This window comes from Pongo abelii, chromosome 14 (genome assembly GCF_028885655.2).
Source record: "Pongo abelii isolate AG06213 chromosome 14, NHGRI_mPonAbe1-v2.0_pri, whole genome shotgun sequence".
Taxonomy (NCBI): domain Eukaryota; kingdom Metazoa; phylum Chordata; class Mammalia; order Primates; family Hominidae; genus Pongo; species Pongo abelii.
In genome coordinates this window covers 96136424-96159821 of record NC_071999.2, presented here as the reverse complement: position 1 = coordinate 96159821, position 23398 = coordinate 96136424, and the positions used below count along the sequence as shown (strand labels likewise).

At 32.6% G+C, this 23398-nt stretch overlaps 1 long non-coding RNA gene across 1 annotated transcript in view; it reads left to right on the top strand.

The window, feature by feature from the left end:
• Window positions 1-730: 730 nt before the first annotated feature.
• LOC129049577 (uncharacterized) overlaps window positions 731-23398 on the top strand; it is a 32958-nt gene continuing 10290 nt past the window's right edge. Inside the window, exons 1-2 of the long non-coding RNA XR_008512786.2 lie at window positions 731-948; window positions 13856-13938. This is a non-coding gene — a long non-coding RNA (uncharacterized LOC129049577). The remainder of the gene's footprint in view (window positions 949-13855; window positions 13939-23398) is intronic.

The following is a 23398-nucleotide window of genomic DNA, read 5'->3' as shown; positions in this document are numbered from 1 at the left end:
TCATGCTCATTAAAATGGCCACCACAAAAACAAAACAAAACAGAAAGTGGCAAATGTTTGCAAGAGCATTGGAGAAATTGGATCCTTGTGTACTGCTGATTGAAATGTAAAATGGTGCAGCCATTATGAAAAATAGAGCAGAGATTCCTAAAACAAGTTAAAAATAAAGTTACAATATGATCTTGCAGTTATACTTCTAGGTATATATCTAAAAAATTGAAAGCATGATCTTGAAAATATATTTTTACATCCAGGTTTCTAACAGGAATATTCACATTGGTCAACATAGAAGCAACTTAAATGTCCATTAACAGACATTAACAGAATAAGAAATAAAGAAAATTTGGTATATCAACTGCATTGGTTATTCAGCGTCTAAAAGGAAAAATAATTCTGACACATGCAACAACATAGATGAACCTTGAACACATTTGCTAAGTGAAACACGCCAATAAAAAAAAACAAATTCTACATAATCTCACTTCTGCGAGGTAACTAAAATAGACTCCTGGAGATCAGAGTATAGTGATGGTTGTTAGGAGCTATGAAGATTGGGAAATGGGGATTGTTTATTTGTATAGAGTTTCAGCATTGTAAGATGAAATTTTCTAGATTCTTGCTAACAATAATATAAATATACTCACCATTACAAAACTATCCAGTTGGAAATTGTTAATATGGTAAATTTTATGTAATCTATTTGTTACCATAACTTTCTAAAATATCCTTTAGGCTGGATGGAGGCTGAGGCAAATGTCACAGATGATGGAGACATGACCAGGGTGATGGGAATGGCGTTGAAGAGAAGTTGCCTGGCTTGATATGTAGTTGAAAAGTAGAACTTACAGGACTTGCTAATAGTCTACATGTGAGGAACAGAAAAAGTCAACTTCCAATCAAAAGTCCTGAATAATTGAGTAGATGATGGTAAGAAAAGGTGAAAAACAGGTAAGGAAAAAACTGGCAGAAAACAAAGTTGTATAAAATAATATGTATATTGTTGCACTGTTAGGTCTGTAACATATGAAAACGTAATATATTTTTTAAATATAACACAAGAAGTGGGGAACAAAACTGTATTGGAGTAATAAAATGACATTAGATAATAACTCAAAGCCATAGGAACCAAAACAATAAATTAGCCAGATAGTAAATAAGGTTTATGTAACAAACTTTATAAATATATACTTATTCTACTTTATCCTTTTGAGATCTTTAAAAGGCATAAAGTACAGATTTACAACTACAAATAATATTGTTGAGTTTGTAAAACATATAGATGTAATGTGTATAAAAATAATAGAAAAAAGGGGGAAAGGAGAATATATCTATACAGGAGTAATAGTTATATTAACCATTTATAGCTATAAGTTAGTATAAATTTCAAATAGAGTCTAATAAGAAAATTATGTATATAGTAAACTTTAAAACAAGTATTAAGAGGCAATCATTAAAAAGTCAGGAAACAACAGGCACTGGAGAGGATGTGGAGAAATAGGAACACTTTTACATTGTTGGGGGGACTGTAAACTAGTTCAACCATTGTGGAAGTCAGTGTGGCAATTCCTCAGGGTTCTAGAACTAGAAATACCATTTGACCCAGCCATCCCATTACTGGGTATATACCCAAAGGACTATAAATCATGCTGCTATAAAGACACATGCACACGTATGTTTATTGCAGCACTATTCACAATAGTAAAGACTTGGAACCAACCCAAATGTCCAACAACGATAGCCTGGATTAAGAAAATGTGGCACATATACACTATGGAATACTATGCAGCCATAAAAAATGATAAGTTCATGTCCTTTGTAGGGACATGGATGAAATCGGAAATCATCATTCTCAGTAAACTATCTCAAGGACAAAGAACCAAACACATGTTCTCACTCATTGGTGGGAATTGAACACTGAGAACACATGGACACAGGAAGGGAAACATCATACTCTGGGGCCTGTTGTGGGGTAGGGTGGGGGAGGGATAGCATTAGGAGATATACCTAATGCTCAATGATGAGTTAATGGGTGCAGCACACCAGCATGGCACATGTATACATATGTAACTAACCTGCACAATGTGCACATGTACCATAAAACTTAAAGTATAATAAAAAAAAAAGTCAACAAATAACAGATGCTGGAGAGGCTGTGGAGAAATAGAAATGCTTTTACACTGTTGATAGGAAAGACAATTAGTTCACCACTGTGCAAGACAGTGTGGTGATTCCTCAAAAACCTGGAACCAGAAATACCATTTGACCCAGGAATCCCATTACTGGGTATATACCCAAAGGAATATAAATCATTCTATTATACAAGATACTTGCACGGGTATGTTCATTGCAGCATTATTCACAAAAGCAAAGACATGGAATCAACCCAAATGCCCACCAATGATAGACTGGATTAAAAAATATGGTACATGGCCCCGCGTGGTGGCTCACGCTCGTAATCCCAGCACTTTGGGAGGCCGAGGCTGGTGGATCACGAGGTCAAGAGATCAAGATCATCCTGGCTAATACGGTGAAACCCCGTCTCTACTAAAAATACAAAAAAATTAGCCAGGTGTGGTAGCGGGCGCCTGTAGTCCTCCCAATTACTAGGGAGGCTGAGGCAGGAGAATGGCATGAACCCGGGAGGTGGAGCTTGCAGTGAGCCGAGATCACGCCACTGCACTCAAGTCTGGGCGACAGAGTGAGACTCCCTCTCAAAAAAAAAAACAAAATGTGATACATATACACCATGTAATACTATGCAGCCACAAAAAGAGCAAGATCATGTCCTTTGCATGGACATGGATGGAGCTGGAAGCCCTTATCCTCAGCAAACTAATGCAGAAACAGAAAATCAAACACAGCATGTTCTCACTTATAAGTAGAGGCCGGACAATGAGAACATATGGACACAGGGAGAGGAACAACACACTCTGGGGCCTATCAGAGGGTCAGTGGATGGGGGGAGGGAGAGCATCAGGATAAATAGTTAATGCATGTGGGGCTTAATATACCTAGGTGATGGGTTGATAAGTGCAGCCAATCACTATGGCACATGTTTACCTATGTAACATGCCTGCATGTCCTCCACATGTATTCCAGAACTTAAAATAAAATAAAATTAATTTTTTTTTTGAGACGGAGTCTCGCTCTGTTGCCCAGGCTGGAGTGCAGTGGCAGTGGTGCGATCCTCACTGCAAGCTCTGCCTCTCAGGTTCACGCCATTTTCCCGCCTCAGCCTCCTAAGTAGCTGGGACTACAGGCATGTGCCACCACGCCTGGCTAATTTTTTGTATTTTTAGTAGAGACGGGGTTTCACCGTGTTAGCCAGAATGGTCTGGATCTCCTGACCTCATGATCTGCCTGCCTCAGCCTCCAAAGTGCTGGGATTACAGGCATGAGCCACTATGCCCGGCCTAAATTAAAATTTTTAAAAAAGAGTATAATTCCTCCTCAAAATAAAAATAAAAAGGATGAAAGGGAACTTTTGAAGGTGATGGATATGTTTTTAGAATAGATTTTAATAGTGGTTTCACAGATATATACTTATCTACAAACTCATAAACTTACGAGCTTTTAAAATATATTTAATGATACATTAAATACAAAAAGGTTTTTGTATGTCAATCATATATTAATAAAATGGTTTAAAAATAATATAACCCCCACAATAGCAAAAACAGCAATTAAATAAATTAAATGATACACAAGAAAATTCATTGAGTTCAAGAGGAAGCAGTAAAGGGGCAATTGAGGAATAAAAACAAATAGATGAGATAGAAAACAAAACATAAAATGGCATAGAAAACAAAACATAAAATGGCATACGTTTTTAAATGATATTCATTGAAATATTAAATGGAAATGAATTTAAAAATACAGTTAAAAGGCAGAGATTGTAAAATAAATTTTTAAAAAGATTCAACCACATGATGTATAAAAGAAACACATTCTACATTTACAGATACAAATGGTTAAATAATTAAGATGGAAAAAGGATGTATGAGGCACATTGTAACAATAAAAATGTTAGAGTAACTACAGTAATGCCAAACAAAATAAACTTTAAAAAAAGTGAATGGAAATATAAACAAAGATATTTTAGAATAATTAAAGAATCAATCCATTAAAAAGACGTAACAATGATAAACATGTATGTTCTTAACAACACAATCCCCGCAAATACATGAAGCAAAACCTGACAGAATTAATTGGTGGTAGAAATATCCAATTCAACAATAACTACTGGTGATGTCTATACTCAATTTTCAATAATAGATAGAGCAACTAAACAGAGATCAACAAGAAGATAAGACATTTGACTAATACTATGAATCAACTACATCTAAAAAAATTTGTAGAACAGTACCCTACCCCAAAACATATTAATGGCTTTTTTTTCTGATATGCATATGGAATATTCTCATAAGCAGACCATACACTAGGCCATAAAACACACCTCAATAAATTTAAAATAATGAAAGTTATATAAAGCATGCTCTTTAACCACAATGAAATAAAATTTGAATTAATAACAAAAATAAATTTGGGAACCTCAAAAATATGTGACAATTAAACACAACCTATTACTGAATAACCACTGGATAAAGAAAATCAGAAGAGGAAATGGAAAATACTTTGATGTTAACTAAAACAAAAAGACAATATACTCAAACTTATAAGTGGAAGCTAATAGGTTGTTCAGAGAAAAGTTTATAGCTATAAACGCATATCAATCAAAAATATCTCAAATCAATAGCGGTAACTTCTACCTAGGACAATGAAAAAATAAGAACAAACTAAACAGAATAAATAGAATAAGTTAAATAATAAAGATTAGAGCAGAAATAAATGACAAAGCAAATAGAAAACTATAGAGAAAATTAAGAATGCCTCAAGCCTCTAGCTACCATTCATCACCATAGTTCAGACAGCAAACAGAAAAGTGACATTAGGAGTGGTGGAGACTGACAGCATGGGGTTTCTACTCCATATTCTTTTTCCTTTTATTTTTTCATGATCAAATAGACTGAATTGTGCATTACATAGAGAGTAATTTCACCATGCTCACGCTCTTAGCTCATGTCCTTATACCAGTGCTTGAATTATTATAACTACCAAGAAAAGGCACAGGGAATGGTGGAGAGAAAAAAACCAATGTATCTTTTAAGAATAGAAGGAGAATACAAAAATAACCTCAGGGATAAAATTGTTACCTTGACAAATTTAAGTTTATAGAAAACAAGAGGTTTCCAATACTTCATTAAAGAGAGGCGGTAGTATATATGGAAGGCAGAATTATTTTACAGATTTTTGGGTAAGGTACTTTATATTGAGCTCACATTATCTTTGACGCTGAAAATAATGCAGACAATTTTTCATCTTTTATATAAATAAAGAAATTAAGTTCAAATCCAGGCGATATCTTAGCCCATCCCTCCTAAATATAATTTAAAAATTGTTAGTGAAACATGAATTTAAACAAAATAAAAATTTTATTGTATATTGGAGTTACCCATAAAAATCTAGCATGAATCTAATTTTCTTTCCTATCAACTTTTCATTCTTATTAACTGGCCTGTCATTTCAAACAGCCATTTTTCCTCTAGTATACTGGAACAAACATCAAGTTTGTATGCAAAATACTAACATTAGAATTCTTATTCTCTCCCTTAATAACATTGCAAATTAGTTTTTCAAATATTTTTATAGCCTTGTTTTCTTCTACAAAATATGAATATCAGACCCTAAGTTGTTTCTTATAAATACCCTATGAAGTGTGCTAAAATTTGAATTGCCTTTATTAATAGTAAGTATTGAGGTAACTGTTCTTTTTAAAGAATATATAATTCTATGACTCCTTCAGTTTTCTTTTAAAAATCCCTCTATATACCACTTGGAACCCATTACTTTTAATGGCAAAAACAGCAATTCTAAACAATCATGATCTTTCGAAGGTAAGAGTGCTATGTATGAGCAGTGTGTTCCCAGGATACAATTTAATAAGAATTCATCCTACAATATAAGCTTTTCAAGTGATGTGTTCTGTGCTGGGAGTGCACTGAAGAGAAGGCAGCATGGCAGAGTATCTTCAGGAATTGGAAGGGCCTAGGTTTACTAATCAACCTCTCTACTTTCTATCTTGTGACACTGGACATCCTGAAACCTCATTTGATTTAAAGATAGACTCTCTATGGTGTAGTTACTTTGAAATAAAGTGACATAACTTGTAACTTCTTCTTAAGGAAGGTCAATTTTTTATGTGAACAGAGAGTAGATAATTACAATTGTATTTTAGTAATTACCCAAAACATATATATGCATCATGGAATAAGTCTTATATACCAGTCTTATTTACCAAGTCATAAACATGTAGCATAGCTCTTCTGCTTTAGAACAGATAATAATTTATTAAAATATTTGTAACACTGTAAGAAATGTTTATATCTCTTAAAAAGAGATTATTTGTCTTTAGAAAATGAGGCATGCTCATGCCTTAAAAATATGTTTAACAGATAGATACTTATTATATGTATTCTATAACAAATAAGAATTTGTTTCATAATATATGACTACCATAAAAAACAACCACTTTAAAAATATTTCCTCCAGGCTGGGCACGGTGGCTCATGCCTGTAATCCCAGCATTTTAGGAGGCCAAGGCAGGAGGATCACCGGAGGTCAGAAGTTCGAGACCAACCTGGCCTAAATGGCAAAACCCAATCTCTGCTAAAAATACAAAAAATAGCCAGGTATGGTGATGCATGCCTATGATCCCAGCTACTCAGGAGGCTGAGGCAGAAGAATCACTTGACCCTGGGAGGCAGAGGTTGCTGTGAGCCGAAATGGTATCACTACACTCCAGCCTGGGCAATAGAGCCAGACACTGTTCCCCCTCTCCCTCCCCTCCTCAAAAAAATTTCTGATTATGTTGTTGTTTACTGCTAATGAGAAAAATCCATGTATTTTATACTGCTTTAACATCCAAACAACTCTGTAAGATCTTTTTTCATTTAATTTATAGTACGTATTTCTTTATATATTACAATATTACAAAGATTAAGATTCACTTTTGTTGTTGTTGTTGAGGCCAGGTTTCGCTCTGTCACCCAGGCTGGAGTGCAGTGGCGTGATCTCAGCCCACTGCAACCTCCGCCTCCCAGGTTCAAGTGATTCTCGTGCCTCAGCCTCCTCAGTAGCTGGGACTACTGGCACCCAGCACCACGCTTGTGTAATTTTTGTATTTTTATTAGAGACAGGTTTCACCATGTTGCCCAGGCTGGTGAGTGGGCAACAGTGCTGAGCTCCAATGATCCACCTGCCTCGGCCTTCCAAAGTGCTGGGATTACAGATATGAGCCACTGCGCCTGGCCCTAAATTCACTTTGTCTTGTTTCTATTTCTATTTCATTTTTATATATGTCCAGAATGACAGGACAATATTTAGAAGAGATTGGAAACAACAACAACCACTACCACCAAATTTTCAATCCACATATTTATATACTCAGCTATACCCTTAAATGCCTTGGATTATTTATTTATTTATTTATTTATTCATTCATTTATTTGACGGAGTCTGGCTCTGTCACCCAGGCTGGAGTGCAGTGGCGCGATCTCGGCTCACTGCAAGCTCCGCCTCCCTGATTCACGCCATTCTCCTGCCCCAGCCTCCTGAGTAGCTGGGACTACAGGCGCCTGCCACCAAGCCCGGCTAATTTTCTGTATTTTTTTTTTAGTAGGGACGCGGTTTCACCGTGTTAGCCAGGATGGTCTCGATCTCCTGACCTCGTGATCGGCCTGCCTCGGCCTCCCAAAGTGCTGGGATTACAGGCGTGAGCCACCACGCCCACGCCTTGGGTTATTGAAAGATTTTATTAACGTTAATTAAGTGTATCATGGATGATGGTACATGACAAATAAGCCTTCCTTTGTAAAATATTGATTGGAAGGAATATGAGCTACTCTGAGAGTCATTTAAAAGTTGATCTAATTAATATTTATTCCCACTTTAATTTTATGTATTTCTAAATTGCTAAGAATTACATGAACAAACACATTTGTCTATTAGTCACCTCTTTCCCCTGCAGTTCTGAAAATATGCTACAGACGTTCTATTAAGGGACAGCTCCAGTAACAGAAGCTGGAAACAGATGGCTTATTTCCAATTTTATTTTTCCAATAATAAAAGGGCTTTCATTGTTGTTAACATCTAAAGTTCATTCAAGAAGATACCTACTATGACAGATTTTTTTTTAAAGAAAAAACATACTAGCTAATTATCTAAGAAAGCAGCTTTGTATTTTGTGACAGAAGCTTCTTCCATTGGCTTTAATCAAAAGAAAAATTAAACTGATAGAAATTTGCCTTTTAAGTTGAAAAATCTTTTGTTTTTCCCAGTTTTAGCAATAAAAAATAAGGCAAAAATAGAAAAATAATGACAGCAAAGAAGAGGGAAGGTGAAAAATGATGAAGTCCAGAAATAAGAAATATTTTTTAGTTTTATTTTCAAAATGTAATGATTTATGGAGAAGATAATCTATCCTCAAAGAAATACAATTTACATTTGTTACGATGAAGGCTTTATATTTTAACTTCATCTTTTTTCTTTCGGAATCTGTTTATTTTTAAATTTGTTTTAAATCAGAATTTAATATACACACATTTTATTCTCAAAAAATATATGTGGGCCAGGCACAGTGGCTAATATCTGTAATCTCAGAACTTTGGGAGGCTGAGGCAGGCAGATCACTTGAGTTCAGGAGTCTGACAGCAGCTTGGGCAACATGGTGAGACGCTGTCTCTACAAAATATTAGGAAATTAGCTATGCATGGCAGTGCATGCCTATAGAACCAGATGCTTGGGAGGCTGAGATGGGAGGATCCCTTAAGCCCAGAAGTTAGAGGCTACTGTGAGCCTTGCTTGGGCCAGTGCAGTCAAGTCTGGGTAACAAAGCGAGACACTGTCTCAAAAATAAATAAAAATTATATATATATATATATATATATGTGAATTTTGATTCCATTCTTTTGCAAATTGGTCAGTCTTGCCATAGGAAATAAAATATAATAATATAATAATATGATATTTAAGACAAGAACATACATAGAAAAAGGCTATATAAAGGATTGAGTAGAAGCAAATAACAGGGTGAGAGTAAATGATATTCTGGGTTAGTTTTAACTCAGTGGCTGGGGTATTGACAACATTATATTTAAAGAAATAATTGGATAGCTAAGACCCAATTGCAATGACAAAGAATAAAGAACACTGTGTTAGGTTCTGTATTTATGCATTGACCAGGTGAAGAGACAGTGAGATATAGTGTTTGATGTGCATGGTCTCCTAACTTGGGTTAAAGTCCAAACCCTGATTCTTCCCCTTAACAATGTTATATTGGCTTCAGTCAGCTGTTAACTCAATTGTGCGTGCCTGTGGGATTGTAACTCCAGTTTTGCCTATTGAAACTCCAATATCTCCCAGTACTTGTGCAAATATGCAATATCTGAATAGTGCTCCTGAGAAAAGACCTACCGTCATTGACCTATGACACTGAGGGAAGATCAACTATACAATCCAACTCAGTGGTTCTCAACCAGGGGTGATTTTGTCCCCCAGTGCATATTTGACAATTTCAATATGTTGCAATATTAGTGGATGTCACACGATAAGAGGGCAACTGGTATTAGTGTTACTGACCTCTAATGGGGAGGAAGCAGGAGTGGTGCTAAATATATGCTACAGCTTCCCAGAACAAAGAAATATCCATTGTGTACATAGCACTTACACAGGTCAATTTTATAAGAGTTGAGTATTTGCACATACAATTTTTGAGCCAGCAAATAGGAAAATGGAAGTGGTGCATTTAAAAAGTCATATTGTATTTGTAATGATAAAAGTCTTAAAATCTAATATCAAAAAGTCATTGTTAAATATCAAGAATATGTTATATTAAGCTCCAGAATCAGATATTTTAACCAACAAACATGCTAATAATCATGATTTTCTGCTGGCATCATGAGGTTGAGTAGGTGTAATTTTAATTTTCTAAAGTATAAAATTTGAAGATAAAAGTAATCTGTATCTATCTAAAACAACATCAGAAAACTCTACATTCCACAAGTCAGTATTTGACAAACATGAGCCATTTATTTCTTTATGTTGTGCAATACCTAGTGGCTGTAGCTAGTTACATCACATCCACTTTCTCAGCACAATATTCATTCAGTAAAAAGGCTGATAAGTGAGAGTACAATTTTTAATTTGGTGATAATCAGTCTATATTCACTTAATATATAACACTCTAACCCAGATAAAACCCAGATAGAACTTTCAGTAAAACAACTCAGAAATGTAAATTTCCTTAACAAAAAAAATCCATAAATAACATACAATAGACAATCATGTGCAGAGTAATTATCACGGTTTGTTTTAGAGGCTATATATGAATTTAATGGTTTTGCTGCCAGATGTGTTCAACACACCCATAACACAGCCATAACATGCTTTGCCTCACTGAGTGCCCAAGATGTTTTCATTCTTGAAATGTAATAGAGTACTTTTAAAAAGGCATAGCAAAAAAGAAAAAAACAGTAGTTGTTTAGTAAATTGGAGATATTTTATAAGCAGAGACATTGTAGCCTTGTATCCCCTATGATTATTTCAATGACTTACACATTCTAGTTAAATGTTTGTTAAAAAATAATTAGGTACAAATTTCAACTTAGGTAAATATTTAATATTTATTATTTTGATCACATTTTATTAAACATTTATACTGCAATTATATCTGTTGAATAGCTAATGTTTGCATCTTGCATTTATCAAGGATTTTATAAAGCATTTTCTTGTACATTAACCTAATTTGACCTCATAACATAAATAGTAAGTCTGTTTCTATTTAATTAATAAATAAAAAATTTTGAATGAATTAGACTTATTTACCAAGCCATTTTATAGAGCAAAATAAAGGAAACTTTTTTAACAAAAAGAATGGGAGAAGGAAAGCAGGAGAAAAAAAAAGGAACAAAAGAAGGAAGGAAGGAAGCAAGCAAGGAAGGAAGGAAAGAGAGGGAGGGAGGAAGGAAGAAAAGAAGGGGGATGGAGACAGAGAGGGAAGAAAGGAAGGTAGGAAGGAGAAAATAAAGAAGAAAAGAAAGATAACATCGTTTTTAAAATCAGGGTTGAAGGTGGCTGTTGCTTCTAATCTGCTGAAGCCAAGTTTCATTAGGAATTCAATATATTAATTAACCACAGGGAAGAGTAAATGGTCCATTGCAAAGTCATACTGTATATATTTATTAAAAATACATTTATTTATCAAGACATCTACTTTTATATTCATGTGCTGAGTAGACAAAGACACTGCTGCCACAGGTTGGTATCAATGTTGTGTAACTAAAATAAATGTTCTCTCTCTGGTGTAAAAAATGTGTGGGGTGTGTGTGTGTGTGTATGTGTGTGATATAATACATAAATATATTTTCCCATAGAACTTTGACATCAAAACCCCCAAAATAGAGAAAAAAAAGTACTATAAAAATTACTACAAAAATGTGTAAAAAGTTAAGGTAAATTTAAAACAATAAAAGAAGTTTAAAAACGGTGGGTTGCTCGCAAAGCTCCTTTGCATTCTCCTTTGCAATGTGATTTACCTGCTCTTCTCATCAATGGTAGAGACTATTTCCTCAACCCTCGAACTCTGAACGTGTCTTGTGACTTGTCTAGGTCAATAGAGCACGGAGGAAGTGAGCTTTTGACCATCCAAAGCCTACGTCTCAAGAAGCTTTGTGGTTTTTCACTGTGCTCTTTTGAAACACAGTCCTCATGTGGCCATTTAAAGAAGCACAATCTAGTGCAATCCAGCCTACTGGAGGATATAAGATCTGTAGGCTCTCAAGCCAGCAGCCAGTGACACTTCCAGGCATGTGAGTGCCAGTCTTGAATCATTAAGTTCAAGTTTCAAGGCACCAGATGAATGCAGCCTCACAAGTGATTACAGAGAAGACAGCAAAAGTACTTTTCTGTTGACCCTAGCTCAAATTGTCAGCCCACTTGTGTGCGAACAATTGAAAATACTGCTGTTTTAATCTAGTTAATTTGAGGATGGTTCCTTATACAGCAATAGGTAACTGACACATAGAGTTTCCTGAGGAAGTAATGTCTGCTAGACATGGAAACCCTGTGGTGAAGTAGTATGGAAAGTTACTGAGGACAGAGGGGAGATCAGATTCTCTAGAAGATACTGTAGGTTGTTTGTTGGAAGCTGCAAGTATTTTATTATTTCTGGAGCAAAGCTGTGTATAGGAAGAGGTGTGGCCCAAGACTTTATCAGAAAGATCATATAATTTTGAGGATTTTAAATTTTATAAAGGTGCAATGGAGCATTATTGAAATATTTTTTAAAGGGGTGTAAAACTTATTTCAATTTTAACATGATCACTTCAGTAACTAACCCTGCAAACACATTTTGAGAAAAAAGACACACACACTGGCCATTGGGGCAGATATTTTAACGGTTTAGCAAAAGGGGATGGAGAAGCAAAGTAGAAGCTTAATAATAATTTATTTAAAGAAAGAAAAAATGTGTAGCTTAGTTTGGGATTAGTTCCATTGATATTAAAGACATTTTATATGTGAAAAAATGATTACAACTGTGATCCACACAAAATTGTAAAGATTCTCATTTCAATAGAAAATATTACATAAAAAATCAGAGGCCATATCTTGTATAATGGATAAGGTAAAATAATAAAACAAGATAAAGAGTAGCACATATATTTAAATGGATGGTATTTTGAAATGTACATAATATAGTTTGAAAGGCAATGTAATATTATCTGAAAACTTATAATCTAAAAGTCATAATTTCCTGTTGAAACGGTTAGTAGATTTTTAGTTTCATGAAAAACAATGATGAAGTATAAGGAAAAAATGTTTTTATTTAAAATCACCACAAGTAATAGTGAGAAGTAGCTTTTGTTTTTTTCTATTAGACAGAGTTCTGTGCAATTTTTCATTGTAAATAAATAGCTGGAATAGGAGCATAGAAAATATTATTCATCTCTATACCCAAATGTAAAATAAAGGGTACTGAGATACATTGGAGGAGACTGAAAATGGCACTGCATTATAAATAAATGAAAGCCTAGAGTTTGTATTGTCTGTCATTCATGTTGGTAATAGCCAACATTAAATACATGTTACTACTATCAGAAGTGGGAAAAATTAACATACTCTCTGATACTTTCCAGTAAATATTTTAGAATACATCATCCTTCCTATTGTCCTGTATTCAATAAAGTAAAATTAAGGGATATAAATGATTATTTTCCAAAAGTAGGTTTTATTCTGTGTTGGTCTTCTTTTAACAAAGGTTTTGCCTGCTGTCAGAACAACTGAACATTCTAACAGCTGTGTGGCTGACACATTCATACAGTGTGGCTGTAGAATGGCTGGCAACTCTTATACAAGTTATTAAGTAAATCTTTGAACAAGATCTAACTTTTCTTGATGTGGTCAATGCTTTTAAAATAAAAAAATATGCTTTTTAGGAAACAGTACACTTACAATCTTTTGGTGATGAATTTAACCATAATAATGTTTCATTGCAAAACACAGACAAATCTTGGAATGATTTTTTTCCTTAAATAATAAATCAGTTTTTCCTTATCCTAGTTTTTCAGATTGACTACAAGTATTGGACAAGAAATGATTTATATAAATGAAATGTTTCCTATAAAAGAATTTTTGTCAAAAAATCCACAGTTATAAACCATATGTATTTTTTCTAGTTCGCTTTTACTCAAAGCCCCTGAAAATATGAATGAGAAAATAACTGTTCCTCTTACTTTCACAGAACTAGCCATCATGCCAAAGTGACTCTCAGCATTGAACTACACTTCATAATGCCTGCATTCTCTTTTTTACTACAACTTGCTGGTAAGACATTGAGCATGTCACTTAATCATTTTATTTGTGAGCTTAATAGAGATAAACATTATTTAGTTTACTTATGTGATGTGCTTCCAGGGACAGAAAAAAATGCAAAGTTCATTCAAAGAATAATTCCATACCAATAGTGTTCCAATGATTGAAAGCCAAATTATGTATTCAATGTTATTTGTATGAGGTCAACACCTGAACATATTATTAGACATTAAAGTATTTATTCTAATACTTGCTCAGATTATCTAGACTTAAAAGCAAAAGTATTGAGTTACGCCCCTAGCAAAAAAATCCTGAGATTAACAAATAAAGACAAATTCATGAAATGGAGCACTGACTGTAGACTTAGACAAAATTGCTGAGGTTATGATAGAAATGTGTGTGTATGGAAAGACAGCTAAAGAAAATTGCTGCAAAGAATCTCATTTCTGCATAATTAGGCTTTAATCACTGAAAGACAGGAAGATTGAAACTTTTTCCCTTTATTCACTGTTTTTATAATATCTGGTACAAGATCTGACACCTCTCTCTAGTCTCTCTGCTTCCCTCTCTCTCTCACCCCCTTCCTCCTCTGTCTCTTTACACACACACACACACACGCCCGTGTGAAGGTATACATTACAATTTTGACTATGAGCAATTTTGGAAAAGATACACGACACAAAACATAAATAAAAAGTAATCAAAACATTTTCTGAGGTATTTGTTTGGAAGTGAAAAAACTACTCTCAGACACCTTTTAATCTTTGTGTCCACAAATAACCATTAATAACATTTTATTCTGTTATTAAATAACCATTAGTAACAATAATATTTTTAGAAATATTTCTTAAAATAGGCATTATTTTTAAATGCCCCTAAAGATGTAAGATATGATATGTTAAGAGGCATTGCTTTTTATACTCTCATATGTGTTTCTTTAATGCTAGCTTGTTATTGGCAATTAGAATTCACAAATTAATGAAGTTAATTTGGGATTAAAAAAGGTTTATTGTCAGCTTCTCCTTCTACGACTCATTCTTTTAATACCAACTTAAGACAATAACATTAACATATTATCTACCATGTCCTACATACTATTCCAATAGCTTTTCAAACATTGAATGATTTAATCATTTAATAAACTTTTGATTTTTATAAGGATTTTAGAGATAAAGAAACTCATTTTACAGAAAAAGAAAATAAGAAAATGAGAGCAATTTATGTTCCAGAAAGTCACATGCTAGTTAATGGTAGTACTGGTGCAATTCTCCTAGCTGTGTTTTCACTCACCACTCTACACTACCTCATCTGCTTATGCATGGATGATGTGATTTTATTATCACATGCATTGAGAGTTCTAACATACAACTAGCTAAACTAAATACTCCCATAAAAATTCGCAGTAATTATTTTAAAAAGTCATTTAAAAATATATTGCCAGTGAATCAAGTGTTTTAGAATGCATACACAAAGCTACAAAAAATATTTCATATAGATACTTGTATTACCTGAATCATACTGAGATCACTCATTATTCAGCCATCTAAATACTCAAACACACCACCATCAATAGTCTGGTTCATTTATTTTTAATAATATTAAGATACATAATGTGGTATTATTTTAAACGGAGTTGAAAGTAGAATTTACTCATTTTTCCTGACATGGGAAATACGATCGCTAGATCATACTGTACCATCAATGAGCTGAATATGTGGAGAACATTATTTGTCTCTTTGTAAAATCAATTCATATGATCTGCTCTAATTGTTTTTATGCAAATGTTGTATAACATTTCCATGTTATGAAGGCCTGCTTCTTATTTTAGTTTGTCCTGGAACAAACTATAAAAATTAAGTGCAAGACAAATAATTCATCCAAATCATTCTCATTCCATTCTCATTAGTTTATAGAATTTGCATGCTTTTTATCAAGTTACATTTTCTGTGTTTTACTTTCTCCTATTTTCTTTTTGACTTTTGTCATTTATTCACTTTAATCTCTTGCATTATACATACATTCTATTGCATTATGCACATACACATGCATATATAAGCTACTTATGAACTATAAACTATTTGTAAACATAGTTACAAATAATAGAGAAATATATAGGTGTATTAGTCTGTTCTCACGCACTAATAAACATATATCCAAGACTGCGTAGTTTATAAAGGAAAGAAGTTTAATGGACTCACAGTTCCACATGGCTGGAGAGGCCTCACAATCATGGTGGAAGACAAAGGAGGAGCAAAGGCACATCTTACATGGCAGCAGGCAAGAGAGAGTGTGCAGGGGAACTGCCCTTTGTAAAGCCATCAGATCTCATGAGACTTATTCACTTGCATGAGAACAGCATGGGAAAAACCTGCCCCCATGATTCAATTACCTCCCACTGGGTCCCTCCCACAACATGTGGGGATTATGGGAGCTAAAATTGAAGATGAGGTTTGGGTGGGGACACAACCAAACCATATCAATAGGTAAATGAATTAAATAGCGTTATAAAGGTATTAGGGCTTCATTTTTCATTTAGAATGTCATAAACACTTTCACATAAATTTATGTAATTTGGGTACATGAAACTTTCAATACTTGCCCAATCTACCATTAAAAATCTGTACCACAGTTAACTATTTCTGACACAGTGGTACATCATTCAGAATTCATGCCATTCAATCCTTATAGAACAGTAGCCTCAGAATATCTATAGGTGACAAACAATGTTTCCATTGGTGGTCTTGCTTACATGCTCCCTTGTCAGTAGTATTTATTCTGAATCTGCTCAGTGTTCTCCAAATTGCTCACCAGCTTCTGTGTTTAACTCATTAGGTAACTAACAGCAGTTATTGATTTATATGTATTTCACAGAATGAATTTAACATTCTAGATTTATAGTTAGTTAACACAAAAGCAAATATTCTTCAAAATTTTCCTCTCAAAGTCTGACATTCAGAGGCCCCTCACTCTGTGGAGGCACACAAACTTTCACGATACAAAAAAAAACTTTTTATTTTTGTCAGAACCCAAATTCTCTCCCTTTATTACAGGGAGATTGTTTGTTAGGTAAATGTTTTGAGCATAATGACATGAAGGATAAGTCTCTCCTAGGGCCACGTTTAATAAAAAATAGCTATACAATGTTCTTTCAGTCAGGTACTGGCTATAATTTTGAAAGGAAATTTTTCTCAAACAAAGGCAAAAATGACATTTTACTCATAGCAGTGAAAATTTAGTGGAGAGTGGTGAAAAATGTCATAGGTCAGGAAAAATAAGAGAGTGAGATAAAAATAAAGATATATAATGGATAGGTAAATTTAATTTTTGCTTTTGAATTTATGCAATTAGAATGCTCTGTCTGTGTTCCTATGAAAGCTTCATTAGTGTTTCCATGTCTACTTTGAGTCATATATCCATATATTAATATTACCTCAGTGTGAGGTCAGAATAGCAAGACTGCTGTTTTGTGGACATCTGTAGCTCTGTGGCACTATTATTTCTTGGATATGAAGATTATCTCATATTCTTCTCCAAGTGTTTCCTCTTGGAGCTCAAAAATAATTAAGCAAATAGACACCTTTGAAAAATTCAATGAGGCTTATTATGCAAGGAAAATATTGTTTCTACTTGTATTTCCTTAAACTTTATATTCAATTTGCAATTCTCACTGTATTTATAAATGAAATAAGTTTTTTGATAAAATTAAAACCACTTAAGCCTTCACTTGTTCTTTGGTTTATGCTCAATTAACTTGTAAATTTGACAGGTTAAATTTTTCTAACCATCTATGACTATTTATAAACTTCATAAAATAATCATGACACTTCAGATTACAATTACAAATTCAATTGCCTAATTCTTTCAAGCACTTCAAAACACTTAATATGTGAGACTTTAAGAGCCAGTATGCAATTTGCTGAATTCCATCTGCCTGCCAGGGAGACCACTGATGTGCCACAAGGTTAAGAATTTGTGAATTTAAAACCATAGGTAGAGATGTTGGAGAGCAGAGCTTGAAGACATAGACCTGAATGAGGATAAATTATTTTAATTTGTGCCATAGATAATGCTAAGACAGAAGTGATATTACAATGGCTGTAGGATGTTTGTAGACTTGATCCGATGTTCCTCTCAACAAGTTTCCAAGGATAACTAATATATCAAAAATAAAGACATTGAAATTATACATATAAATCATATATATTAGTGTGTATATATGTATATATGTGTATACATGTGCTAGGTTGTTACCAATTATTAACAAATGTCTTATCACTTGGATATATTATAATTATGTGTTTTTAATTTTTATGTTCCGTTAATGAAGTTTCAACTGTTTAGTGCAATAGTTATCATAGTGATAAGTTTCTAAAATTACCTTGAAAATTTGGTGTTATGCATCTTAAAATTCTAAAGCAATATTTATTGCTGAAATAACTAGTTTTTTCAATTTTGCTTTATCAACTGGTTTTCTCAGGATTCTGTTACCTATATAAACTGATTTTAAAAAGAAACTGGTTATGTTCCATGTGAAAAGATGAGATATGTAGAAGGATGTTGACTATATTTAAAGTATAAAATAATCCATTTGTAATAATATAATTATTACATACATGAGCATACATATACACATATACAAAAGCTACAGTTTGAAACATTTTGAAATTGTAACTCCTCTAGAATGTCTACATTGTATTGGTTTGTGCTATTTTATGACTAATAACAACAATATGGGATGGCAAAGGTTTTTGAGCGCTTTCTAGTTTCTATGCACTACCCTAAGCATCTTCTCCGTTACTAGCTAGGGTTATTTTTCATTTTTAAAATTGTTTCACAAACATTGTAAATGGTCTTTGAAATTATTTAATTTAGATTTATTGTGATGTTAATATTTTTATTCTCTTGTTTCATATTTCAAGTGAAAAGGAAGTTGTCTGGTCTATTATTATTGTAGTGCAACTAAAAGCTTTTATTTTACATTGCATACGTGAATTATATTAATTACAATGTGACTGCTCGTATTTTCTTCACTTTGAAATCTTTGGATTTGTCACGATTTAAATCATCTAAGACTCTCCATACTTTCCTAAACTCTGAAAAAACTTCAAAATTAAAAATTCACGAAGTGCTGCCCTCAATGCCTTTTTAGAAGAAAGCTTTCTGGATATATATTTTTCAAGTATATTTCATCTTTATTGGTTTTTTCTTATTTTCTTTCTTGAATCTGTTGTGAAAATATTCCACATATTTATTTAAATATTCATATTAATGTTCATAAACTATTTACATTTAAAAATTTCAACTGTTCTTCATAATTTGATTATTATCCTGTCTCTTCAGTATCACTATATAAATGTTGTTGCTTTTTCTACCCCAGTTATTTTCAGCAGATGTGTTTATTTCTAATTTTTAAGATATGTTTAATTTTATTGTTTTTTTCTTGTTTCTAACTCAAATCATTTATCTTTTAATTTTGATAATTAATTTATCCCTTAAATGTATTATAAAAAACACTATATTGAGTTCAACTGATAACTGGATAAATGAATCACTTGGCATACGAATTTATTTAGTCTAATTTAGATTTCTTGGAATATTTATCACATTTTATATAATTATTCATAGAATGTTTACCTACCTCAACGGACCTTAAACTCACACATATATATGGTTATATATGATATCCCTATAGTTGGTATACATTTATAGTTGGGCTATATCCTAACTATAAATTGTACATATATATCCCATTCAGCATTATGTTCCCTTTGCCTAGTAACATGTCTGGTATGTAAAACTTATCCAATAAATATTAGTTAAAATGGATCCAGTCTATCTACTAGTCATGTATATTGGCATATTTTTATCTTATTAAGTTATATTTAACTCCATAGTTAAAAAGAGTTTCTTTATTATTCTTCCACTAGCATTGGAACTAATTTATCCATTTCAGTATAATTCTAATTGGCATATGATAGTAAACTGTTATATAATAACTGTTACATAAGAAATTGTTTTAGTATAAATTATCTTCTTCTAATAGCTTTTTTTTTTCCCGCAGCAGATTTCTTTTTTTTTTTTTTCTGGTAGCAGAAATCCGCTTTTGATGCCAATTCCTCATCATCATAAGGGAATGTAATCAAGGATTCTTTCCTAATAATGTGAATAGATGTGCAGTGAGTGACAGGGGTGGTACAGCAGGTTTATTCTTCTTATGGCAGTGATCTTGTGACTGTAACCCAAGGGTGAAAGCTCATGCATTCTTAGCAACAAGTAAATTGTACGAACATGCCCCAGATATTTCTTCATTTATTTGTAAATTATATGCAGTTTAGTCTATTCTGAAAATATACAGTTTTTTAAAATTTGTAAAACAAATATATTTTTCTTTACTGTGTAAAATTAAATGTCACTGAGAGTAAAAATATTTATTTGGCCAATTTTGTTCACTTGGGAACTTCAGTACTCGCTGATCATTAGAGTTATCCTGATTTTTTCTTTCTTGAGTACTGATGTTGAGCTAGTCCTTTGTTAGTCCCCTTATTTTACCAATAAATATTTTTCTTGTATCAGTTACTGTTGCTTGCAACTGGAGAAAATCAATAAGGAATATAAAATAAGTAAAATTAGTATTAAAGTATAGATAAGATGCCCTGAAGGACATGTGTGGTATTGGGTCAAGATGTAGAAAAAGCCAGAGATTCCTACTAACTGTCACAGACACATTCAAAGGTTGAATGAATGCTTAGAACACTGAAAAGGGTACTTGGTTCTACATATATCAGTCAATTTGAGGAAGAGATTGCATGACTCTGCTGGCACTCACCAAATGCTCACACACTCCCAAGGCCTTCCATTACAAGTTGCTTCTTGTCACAAACTTCACTTAAAGTAAACATACAAAATAAAATTTAAAAAAGGAATAAAAAATGTTTGCATCCTTGTTTCATTTTTTTCTGCATATAGTCAGTTAACTTGTCTCTGTGGGAAATAATTTAAATTTATTTTTTCAAAATTACCTAATTTTTCAAGAGATTGTATTGTAAAATAGATCCAGCTTTATCCATTCTCTCAATTGTGCCTTATGCCAGATTTATTTAATTTATATCTATTTATAAACAAGACCAATTTACCACCTGCAAAAATCCATGCAGAAATGATTCTCCTGTGGCTTGAGGTACTGTAATTTGTGTTTTAAATAATTTCAAATGTAACCTAAATCTCTTATAAAATTCATCTTTACTTCCTGTCTGTTATGAACCATGCTGTGCTTTGTTGAAATAGGTGAGCATGCATGTTGATCACCATTTTTAATCACATCATAATTCTGATATTCTAATAATCATAAATTACATTTTCTCTTTGCAGATGATTAGATTTTATCTGAGGTTCTTTAAAGCAATGTAACATTAGTGGTTAATATATTTCAGAAGCTCCAATGAGTTCTTAGAAATCTGTTCTCTCTGAATTTTAAACAATGGAGTAGATATATCATAATTTCTATTGCTGCAGATTCTAAAACAAGACAAAACTACAGGCATCTGTTGTTTTCAGGATCAATCATTTACATAATTATATAAATTATAACTTCCATATCCTTTGAGTCTTGCTTATTTAAATTTGTATATTTCAAACATCTTGCCCTTGTTTTTCATTGTTGTGATGTTGGTTTTAATAATACTAGCTTAGCTTTGTCACTTGATAACTGCATTTGTATTGCTCCCCATCAAGTTAATTTTCTCTCCTATAAGCCTAAGTCTTCAGAAAATAGAAACAAAGTGTACCCACTTCTCAGACTGAGCTCATTTTGTGCTGTTTTGTTTTTTTCCCGTTTGAATTAGTCACTGTTGTGTGAAGACTCTAAAATCTCTGTTTCACACATTACATTATTTTTTAGGATATTGAAATAAAATTTCAGAAACGTTTTACTTTCTCATGACTAAGATATATGTAACTGTTTTGAGGTAAAAATCATTGCCCAAAAGTATGAATTTACATTACTTCTGCTATATATTACAAATAAAACAAGATTGTCCTATTGACAGTTTGCTTTATTTATTATTATTATTTACTAATAACTCCTAAAGATCACAAGCCAGACATCTGCATTGTTGTTTATAAAGCTAATAGTCTTATTCCCTAGTATTTTCCACGTTTGATTATACTCTGTCAACCTTTTTCTTATTTTGTTTCTGTTTCTTGCATAAAAAAAGGATTTCCCCTTTTATAATAAATATAAATTTTGGAACACTTGAAAATAAATTCAAAGTGAATACAACATAAGTTGAATTTAATCTTTAAAGTTTTAAAAAATATACAATGGTCTTTTCAATTATTAAAACATAACACTTTCTAATTGTTTCTGATCACTTTTGGTAAAAGAAAATATCATTTGAGGCTGTTACTTCTGAGGTGGAAGGTAGGAAGAAAAGTGATCTTTTCAATTAATATCATAATGTATGCACCTTAACAAGTGCAAAAATTTCTCATATAATCAAACTTCAATTAAAATATCAGATTCCTTCAAATAATCATAACTATAAAATAATAATTTGACAATGACCAGAATGAGGTATTTATTGCCATGTAAATCTAGTTATTTTCAGGAGGAAAATTATCATACATAATTTATAGTTGAAGAAATTGGAAAATACAAGCAAGGCTGAAATGTCAATAAATCACAGTGTGATATTAAAAAAATTTCTTACCCTAAAACATGTGAAATTTTAAAAGTGTTTGCCCATAACAGTAAAGAAGAAAGTGAGATTCTTAAACCAAAATCTGTCTTTTGACTTAGTGCTAAATACATATACGCTTTTATATACATTTTTGTAGTTTATATTCATTTTTGTCTAATAACTTTTGCTTGTTAAAATGTACATGTAAGAATCATACAGTTTTTTGAGAAACATGGATGGAATTTCACAGCTGATTGAGATGATGCTGTATCTTTAACTTTATGCAAAGAAAATATATGATTCTTTTCCTCTGACCCACAAATTTATGATTTTAATTGACCCCGAAACAGGTAAAATTTCTTTTCCCAAATCATTCTGAAAAAATTTAGTAATAAAGAAAATTTACATTATAAAAGTTAATCTGAATCTAATACTTGTTTAATCAGATAATTTTATAAAACATCACTGCTAAAAGTAGAATAGAGAGGACTGTTTTTCCAAAAGCCTTATCAATATGTTAAATATATTTAAACAGATAATGAGTTTACTGATATATCATATTGTATTAACAAAATATTTTTGTGTAATGAGAAAGACTGCCAACAGAAACAGTGTTGACTTACCTACTGTCAGTTACTCACTTTGTACCACTTCCAGATCCTAACAGTTCTCATATTAAAAGAGCAGACACTGAAAAGTCATTAAAGAATATGGACTGTTGAAGATGTATTAAGTAAGTTAGTAGAAATAATCACTCAGCAAAAAAGAAGAGGCATGTGGTAATGTGAGGAGGG